Source organism: Balaenoptera borealis (assembly GCF_965194805.1).
Source record: "Balaenoptera borealis genome assembly, chromosome: 1".
NCBI lineage: Eukaryota > Metazoa > Chordata > Mammalia > Artiodactyla > Balaenopteridae > Balaenoptera > Balaenoptera borealis.
The window spans coordinates 71,085,697-71,091,962 of NC_138860.1; the positions used below are offsets into that span (position 1 = coordinate 71,085,697).

The window sequence follows — 6,266 nt, forward strand, 5'->3', positions numbered from 1 at the left end:
CGGCACGGGGTTTTGCCCCCCCGGGCGGGCCGGGTGCCTTAGCGCCCCGTCGGGGCGGGGGAGGGGCCGTGTGTCCTCCCAGCCCCCGAGTCCCCGGCGGCCGGCCTAGGCCAAAAGTCTCCACCTGGAAGTGTCTGGAAAGCCTGGCATCAAGGCTCCCCCTTGTTGCACTAATGCAATCCCTTCCTGGGGAGCTTTCCTGGTAACAAAACGGTTCTTTGAAAACGCAGCCATTAATAAAAAAGACTCTACTCCTGGTCTCTGCCTGCCGTCCCTTCCACCACAGGAGTGGCATGGGGGCCGTCACACTGGGGGGAGTTCTGACCTTGGTCGGGGATCAGCCCTGGGGCCGTGGTGACGCGTCTGGGTCACTGGGAGACGGCTGAGCTGTGGGGTGAGTTCAGACGGGGATGGTGCCCCGCACCCCGACCGGGCAGGCTCTCCAGTGAGGGGGTGTCAGTTTCCTGCCGGCCTCTCGCCCGTCACTGTTTGGCATCTCGGGGGCTGTGACTGGCTGGAGCTGGTTCTGGCGGTGGGCACAGCTGCGGGAAGCCCGGCTGTGGCTGTCCCTGTCCCCGTGTCCTGTCCTCCTGCTCACGGCCGGCCGGCTGGCTCCCTCTGGTCATCGGCAGCTGCTGAAGTCTGGACCACAGCAAGGGGCCGCCTTCCTGGGTCCTAGCAATTCTTCCCAAAGGCCTTAGGGATGTGTTTTGGTGGCAGTAGGAATTCAGAGAGGGTGCTGCACCACTGGAGCGGTAGGGTGGCTCTGGACCGTCCCGTGTGTCCTTCCCTGGCCTTTGAGCTCCTTGGGAGCCCTGCCTCCACAAAGGACGCCAGGCAGTGGAACGAGGGCGCGGGCGGCGCCCCGACCTTCTCCCCGTGGCCCAGGCGGGCAGGCCGTGCCACGCTCTGTCCTCCCTTCAGCCTGCCCGCCCGTTCTGTTGTTATTTTACCAAAGAGGACACAGACATTCAGAGAGGCTAGGGTCCATGCCTGAGGTCTCATATCCAGTAAGTGTCAGAGCCGGGGTTTGAACCCAGACAGCCTGTCCCGGAGACCACGCCCTTACCTCTACACAAACCACCTCCTGGTTCCCTTTATTAGCACAAGACTCATTTCCCTGACAAGCCCAGGCCCCATAAAGGCAACCCTGCCTCCCCCACGTGACCAGCCCTTGCCAACTACTTACCCCAGTGGCAGAGGGACGAGCCACACAGGGGACCCGCCCATCTTGGCCATGGGGACACAGACACCCACTCACACCCAGAAGGACCTCCTCTTTACCTTAGGCCACACGCCCATGCCGAAGGAGCTGCTGTCTGCCAGCTGGTGCAGGTACAGTTCTGTCCTGGAAACAGAGAAGGGACCAGAAGTAAGGGAGGACCCACCCACACCAGTGGCCTGGCAGGGCAGGTGGGCATCATGGCACGGGGCTCCACAGAGTGCCCCAGGTGGCCCCGGGGTCTGCCTCAGGCCCTGGCCCTGCCTCCCGAATATTCCTCACTTGCTGCCCTCAATGGGCCCTTCTTAAGTGAAGGCCTTCCAGAAGCTTCCTTACTCCTCAGTTACCCTGCTCTGAAAACTGGGAGTTTCCTCCCTAATCTGCCCTCTCTCCAAAGGGTAAGGTGCCCCTCTGGCCTTAGCCAAGAGGCTCAGGACAGGTTGGGCCTGCCCTTCAGACGGGGGTGGAAGGCAGGAGACAAATGATGGGGGACGCAGAGGCAAATTGAAAATTATCACCCCTCGCCTGGGGTGAGCACTCCCTGGAGCTTCACTAGATAGAACCTTACTCATTCGTTCAACAGATGAGGAAACCAAGGCTCAGAGACAGGGAGCCACATGTCCAAGAATTCCCAGGAGTCAGTGAGGGGCAGAGATGACTCCCTGGGCCACCTCCCCCAGAAGGCCCTCCCAGATGAGTCTTGTGGCTTCTCTGCTGTTCCACCTGGTGCCTCCTCGCCCTGAGCTACCTCAGGTGCACCCAAGGCTCTCACAGAGTTTAGGAGCTTCTGGAAGATTTGGGGTCTGCTGTTCCTTGCCCACCTCCCACGCTGCTGTCAGAACCTGTACCAAAATGTCACCGTCACAGCAGACACCCACCACCACCCCCCAGCGTGTATAAAGAGCCATATGTGAATTATCTCACTTAATCCTGTAAGGTCAGCAGTCAAGGTACTATTTCCACTTTACAGAGGAAGAAACGGAGGTTCAGAGCAGGTGACACCTGGCCAGGTTCACCCAGCCCAGGAGCAGTACCAGGCAGCAAGAATCAGAGGCCAGATTCCTAACCACTGGGCTCCACTGCCTCTCACCTCTGGGCAGAGGCAGGGCTGGGGCCCTGGAGAGCGGAGGCCCTTTGTCTCACTGCCCTCGGCTGTCCCTGCTCAGCCCAGTCGCTCACCTGAGAGCCAGGTCCAATCCGGATAGCATCTGGGAGAAAACCTCGAAATTGCCTTCCCCTTCCAGCTGCGGGGCCACGTGGCTCTTCTCCAACAGCATCGTCTGCCAGGGGAGAGGACAGGCGCCGGTCAGCACGAGGCCCCGCTAGGCTGCCCGCACACCCCCACCAACCCCCAGGCCCACTCTTCGAGGCAGCACCTCAGGCCCCAACTTGGCTGGACGTCTCCAAATCAAAACGTGCCAGGCCTTTGTCTCACTGATTCAGAGTCCACGCAGGCAATCAACGAATGCAACGGGCTCATTCCGATGAAGGAATCCAAGGGTACTAACAATTAACCCAGAGCCGCCCTCCAACACACTCTTATGCAACCGAAGCCCTTAATAACTTGACCCACATGGTGATGCACGGTAGACTTTCAGGGCCGGGACAGAAAGGGATTTATCGTGCACCAGCGAGTCTGGGTATTCTCCTAGCTCCACATACAAACAACCCTTCTAATAACCTAATCCTGTTTTCTGTTCAAACAGAATGTTGGTGGGGGCGGGGGGGGGGGGGAAGGGGAGGAGCCAGGTGATTTCAGAGAGAGGAACAAACAGGCCATGTGCCTGTCACACACGGGCTGCCGCAGAAGGCCAGCGAGCGCCTGTTTAATTTCAGCTTACGCTTTTAAGACCCAGCTAATGAGCGGCTGAATTATGTATCTACTCATGAATATTTCATCCCTGTGATACTCCGAGGCACAGACGAGCTGGCCTGCTCCAGGAGGAGATGTCTGGGCACTGAGTGAGGTGGGAAGGAGCTGGCCTTGGCCTGGGGAGCGATGACCATTTAGACACATTCCAGGGTCCCAGCTGGAGGCGTGGGCCCTGCTGAGTGGGGCTGAGGCTACTGCAGCCCTAAAGAGCCCCCTCTCCCTCCCACCCAGAGGCCTCACCTGGAGCTGGGCGGCCGTGACTCGGCCTGTGGCGTTCAAGTCCAGTGACATCACCATGGAGCACCGGGTGGCACGGCGGCTGTGGCCGGTGAACACGGAGCCAAAGGCCCGGAGGACAGTGAAGGTGGCTCGAATCTTCTCCACTGGTGGGGCACAGACAGGGCATCACCCGTGGCCCGGGTGCTGCCACCCCCACCTCTCACAGGACCCCATTCTGGCCCCAGGCCCCAGCAGGGGCCCCTCCACTCCCCCAACTCAGCTCTAAGCCACACCTCTTCCGCTGCTGGGCTGGCCCTGTGCTGCAAGCAGGGGCGCGGGGTGAGCAAGAGTGAGCCCAGAAGGGGAGATACACACACCTAGGATTGGTACGATCTGAGTGACAAGGGCTGCCCTAGGGCCTCCTGGGCCTGGTGGAGTCTAGGAGGAGGGCAGAGCATTAACATTCTTGGACCTGCTGTCGGGGAACGCCCATCACAGCCAGCTCAAAAAGCCCAGCAGTCCCAAGCTTTTTAACATAACTATTTAACAAGCACCCACTATGTGCTAGGCACCTGGATACAGCCTAGCCTGACTCCCACTCCCCCAACACACACTTTCAGCAGATCTACATTCTGGGAGGGCCTCTCCTTGCTGTATCCCCAGCTCCTCACAGGGCTCTAACCTGGGCCAGGTGCAGAACAGGTGATCAATAAAGCATTGGAATAAGCCCAGTGGAGAAGCAGGATAGTACAATGGTTAAACAAGCTTGAATATGGCCTCTCCCCGTTGTTAGTCACCTGATTTGGAGCGAATAAATTAACCTCCCTGTGCCTCAGATACCCCATCTATAAGATGGGGGTAATAATAGTACTTACTTACCTCATGTGGTTGCCACAAAGACTAAAAGCTTTAATAATGTAAAGTGCTCAGAACATGCTCCAAATGTGGTGGTGTTAGTATTGTTTGTTATTATTAGAAAAGCAATACTGCCTGGGCCATATATTCTCAGCAGGGGGAATACTGCCCCCAAGAGGGCAGAAACTGATTCTTGAGGATGGGGGCAGTTTTCCTTTCTTATGTATAGAATAGAGCACAGATACACACACACACACACACGTCTGTGTGTGTCTGTATATATATACACACATACACACACACTGCATAAACAAATATATGGTGAATCTATGGCATTAACTTTTCACGGTGGGAGACGATTAGGAGAAAGAACAACTAAAAAGGCTCCTCAGAGGGGCAACAATACATTGAGAACACTGGCCCAGGGGTAACAGTTCTGGAGCCAAACTGTCTGTGTTTGAATCTCGGTGCTAGGATGTATGAGCTGTGTGGCCTTGGGCAAGCTGGTTAACCTCCCTGCGTTTTAATGGCCTCATCTATAAAATTCAAATAATAATAATGTCTACCTTATAGGGATGTTTTAAATAATAAATAAGTTAACCTGCTTGGAATAGAGCCTGGCGCGTAAGTCCTCAGCAAGCATTTACCACGATCCCCATCAATATTGTAATTATTATCACCAACTGACACTATTTTTTATTGAAGTATAGTTGATTTACAATGTTGAAACTCTTTCTTTAATGCCCAGCTCAAACATCATTTCCTCAAGGAAGCCCCCCGGCCCCTTCTCTGTGCTCCCTCCGCCTCTCCCCTCCCCAGCTCGGCCAGCAAGCGGTGCAGAGCACTGGAGTCTGGCACAGATGTGCAGCTGAGTCTCCCTTCCGGCTGTCAGTGCCTCCTTGTCTTTGTTTTTACTTATCGGGTCCTCTGCACAGTCCAGTGGGCTGTGCGCTGCACAAGGACACCACACCTAAGGGCACAGCATTTATATCAGATAGCCATAGGCCTGTATACTTATTAGGATGATGGCCCAGAACGTGGTGGTCAAGTGTTTGGTTCTAACAATGTCAATGCGTGACGACGGTTCCACATGTGGCAGTGAGTGTCTTAGGCAAGGAGTACCTGTTTCTAATTCACACAAAAGTACCCAACAGACTAGGGGTGGCCCTGCCCAGAAGCCAGCACAGGGTCTGCACACAGGTGCTCAGTGAACGCTAGCTGAGCAGATATAAGAAAGAGCCGCCCAGCACCCCCTCTGACTCTCCCTTCCCTTCCCCCACGCCACCGCCCCCACCACGTCCCAGCTGCACGTCACCTGGAGACCACTGTACCTGAGACCCTGCCATCCACACTGCCTGCCATCCCCACCAGGTGCTCCAGGACCTGCTCGCAGCAGGTGGTCTTGCCAGCACCGCTCTGGCCCAGGGCCACGATGCTCTGGTCCCTCTGCTGGCTCAGCAGAGCCCAGTACGCCCGCTGGGCCAGGGAGCCAACGTGGGCGGGTAGGCCATCCCAGCAGCTCCTGGGCACCTGCAGGAAGAGCGCCGGCATCAGCCTTCCCACCCAGCCGGGGCCCAGGGAGCACTCCACAATGCTCCAACCCGGCCTCAGGCCCAGATCCACGTCCATGCCTCCCATCCTACTCCAGCCTTGTCAGAGACGTCGTGCATTTTTCTGGGGAGAGCCCAGCCTGGAGATCTAGTCCTGCCACTGGCTCGCTGTGAGTCCTTGGGCAGCCTTGGACCCTGCTCTGAACCTGGCCTCTTCTTCAGCCAATGAGAGGCTTGAACTAAAGCTGCATTAGCTCATGGGGCTCATCTCACTTGCTACACAAAGGACTGGATCGTACCTGTCTGAAATGAAGCAGGTGGATAAAATGGCTCAATTGATGAGTGACGTCTGCCATGGAAACAGAATGGGGCATGGGGGAATTGGCGGTACGTGTGCTATGTATTTGCTATAACAGATTTAGATACCGGAAGCCCCTTTGACTTCATTCATTCATCCATCCATACATCCATTCACTCAGTAAAAAAAAAAAAAAATTCATTGAGTGTCTACTACATAGCAGGCACTAACCCAGGCACTGGGGGCACA

The 6,266-nt window shown here is 56.4% G+C and overlaps 1 long non-coding RNA gene across 1 annotated transcript; it reads right to left on the minus strand.

Moving 5' to 3' along the window:
• Positions 1 to 2,475: 2,475 nt before the first annotated feature.
• LOC309629199 lies at positions 2,476 to 5,616 on the minus strand. The gene is made up of 3 exons (XR_014244916.1): positions 5,501 to 5,616; positions 3,336 to 3,478; positions 2,476 to 2,502 (listed from the first exon to the last, which is right to left on the minus strand). It is a non-coding gene; the product is annotated as an uncharacterized lncRNA (long non-coding RNA).
• Between the last annotated feature and the right edge of the window lie 650 nt (positions 5,617 to 6,266).